This window comes from Electrona antarctica, assembly GCF_951216825.1.
Source record: "Electrona antarctica genome assembly, chromosome: 5".
Classification (NCBI taxonomy): domain Eukaryota; kingdom Metazoa; phylum Chordata; class Actinopteri; order Myctophiformes; family Myctophidae; genus Electrona; species Electrona antarctica.
Genome location: NC_136810.1, coordinates 21,703,844 through 21,706,911, shown reverse-complemented (window position 1 = coordinate 21,706,911; position 3,068 = coordinate 21,703,844).

The window sequence follows — 3,068 nt, the reverse complement described above, 5'->3', positions numbered from 1 at the left end:
TCAAGTTGGGTTTGTATGACACTTATAAGGTCTTTAAATAAATACGTTTTGAAATGTCTATGGGAAAAATGCATTGGGAATTATTTCCTGGGCCTGGTGTTGTCATGAAAGGGGGCGGGACTGCGACGCTCTATAGGAAGAAGTCATACAGAATGGTGAGTCATCATTGTAGTTCTTATACAAGTCATCATTGTAGTTCTTAATACAAGTCATCATTGTAGTTCTTATATGGTGCAAATGACAAGAATGTAATTGACAGCCGTATGCATGATGCCTGTAAATTACAGTATGATGCGGCTAATTAGTAATGTCACAAAACCACAACAAACACATTGACTTCTATTCCTAATGCATGCATAGTATGCTTGACTTACTTGACTTTAGTCTATACATTATAGTAAGCCTACCATTTGATGCTGTTATTTTATGTCGCTCCTATGCCACTAAAATGTGGAACGCACAGCCAACAGCCACTTAGAAATGCAGAATCATTATTTGGATTATCGCTACAGAAAGAGGCTGGTCTGTATTTCATGTGAGAACAGGAAGTCAAAACGGCATTAGAGCTATGGATCAGAGCTAGTGGGGTTCTATAACAGAGTCTGGTTTAGACAGATTATAATCAAGATGTCTTCACTTGATGATTCTATTAATTGACGCGATAGAGAAAGTAAACCATTTTAACATTGTCTCTCAAGTCATTCACCAGGATACCATGTTACTTGTTCGACAGTGATCTCCAAGCTCAGTTGGACAACCTAAAAACCCAACGAACCAAGCTAAGAAACAGTGTAACTGCCATGACCAAATCAGCTAAAAGTAACTTCATCAATGATAAAGCACAGGAAAACAAAAACAATCCTTGTGAGCTCTGGAAGCTACTAAAAAATCAACTAGGCTGCGGTCAGAAACTAAAAACCAGGTTTTCAAACATAAACATCAAATCGGACGACACTCTCATCACTGACAAGCTTGATGTGGCCAACCACTTGAATATCTTATTTACAAAACATAGCAACAACTCTGGTTAACAAACTGCCCTCCCACTCTGGGCTCTTTGGTGTAGAGCACATTAAAACCTTCTACAGAAACCTAGGTGTTTGTAAAGACGATTTTAAACTAGTTATGGTAACAACTGATGAGGTAATTAAGAAACTGAGTGCCCTCCAACCCCACAAGGCCACTGGCCATGACAATATTCCCTCCAAATTTCTCAGAGACTCAGCCATCTCTATAGCTCCAATCATCACCCACATAGTAAACCTCTCCATCAAACAGGGACAGGTCCCCCAAGATTTCAAACTGGCCAAAGTAACCCCCTTGCACAAGAAAGGGAGTAAATTAGACCCCGGCAACTACCGCCCTATTTCTATTCTAAGCTCCATCTCGAAAGTGATGGAAGAAATAGTCTATGAACAGGTTGAAAAGTATCTTGCCACTAATAAATTAATGTACGAGTTCCAATCTGGTTTCAGAACGTCCCACTCCATTGACACATGCCTTCTCTATTTGAGCGACCACATCAAACATGAGGACCTCCAAAAGGCTTTTGACACTGTGAACCACTCCATACTGGTTAACAAGCTAAAAGCAATTGGTTTCGATAGCACATCAGTGAGCTGGATGCAATCCTACCTGGAGGGGAGAGAACAGATGGTGGAGGTGAATGGAACACTGCCCCCCCCCCCCCCCTCCCAGTGAGCTGTGGCGTTCCACAAGGAAGCATACTAGGGCCTTTACTGTTCCTAATATAATGTTAACGACATGACTTCAGCTTGTGACTGCAACTTGTTCCTGTTCGCAGATGACTCGGCACTGCTAGTCTCGGACAGGAACAAACTGCAGGTTGAAAAGGCCCTCAGCTCTGAACTCGGTAGAATCTGCACCTGGCTCGCTGATAACAAACTATCTTTACACCTGGGAAAAACTGAATCCATTCTCTTTGGCTCTAATAGTAATCTCAGCAAGGCAAATGGCTTCTTGGTTAGAGTGGGTGACAATGTTATCACACGTAAAGATGAAATTACCTACCTAGGTTCCATCCTGGAGGCTAATCTTTCCGGTGATAAAATGGCCACCAACGTAATCAAAAAGGTCAACCAAAGAACAAGATTCCTCTACAGGATCTCCTCACTGGTCAACAAAAACACCTTGAAGACCTTAACAGGAGCCCTTGTACAAGGTTTCTTTGACTATGCATGCACCTCCTGGTACCACAGCACCTCAAAGGCCCTTAAAACTAGGCTCCAGACTTCCCAAAACAAACTGGTCAGGCTCCTACTTGACCTCGCCCCCCGAACCCACCTCACCCCTGCCCACTTCGACAGGCTGGAATGGCTTAGGGTCGACGACAGAGTACAGCATCTTGCAATGGGTCTGGTCCACAAGATTCGATACACCACCAAGATACCCATGTACCTGTCTAGATACTTCCTTAATGTTAACGAAGTCCACACCCACAACACCAGAGGGAGTGCAACGAACCATGTACAACCCAGATTCGGCACAAACAAGGGACTAAATTATTTTCGCTCCTATGCCACCAAAATGTGGAACGCCCTACCAACAGTCATTAAGACATGCAAATCCCTTGACTCCTTCAAAACCGCTCTCAAAGGGCACCTACGGATGGCTGCAATTCGAAACTGCCCCCTGTAAAATCGGAATCCCTCAAACATGGACGCAAGGACAACACAAGAGACGGTCGCGGCCACACAGCCAACTCAAGGTATGGCCACTGAGGCGACTTGGGGACCCAACGCAAGGACAACACAAGAGACGGTCACGGCCACACAGCCAACTCAAGGTACGGCCACGGAGCCGACTTGGGGACCCAACGCAAGGACAACACAAGAGACGGTCACGGCCACACAGCCAACTCAAGGTACGGCCACGGAGCCGACTTGGGGACCAAACGCAGCTCCTCCAAGGAAAACAAACAAATGAACGGAGCTGAACGTGAATCCCCCCCACCGCCCACCCCTTTTTTCCCTCACTGTATATGTTTCTTTTCCCTTTTTACCTCCATTATGATGAATTTCTGTTCTGTTCTTTGTCTATATAGAAGT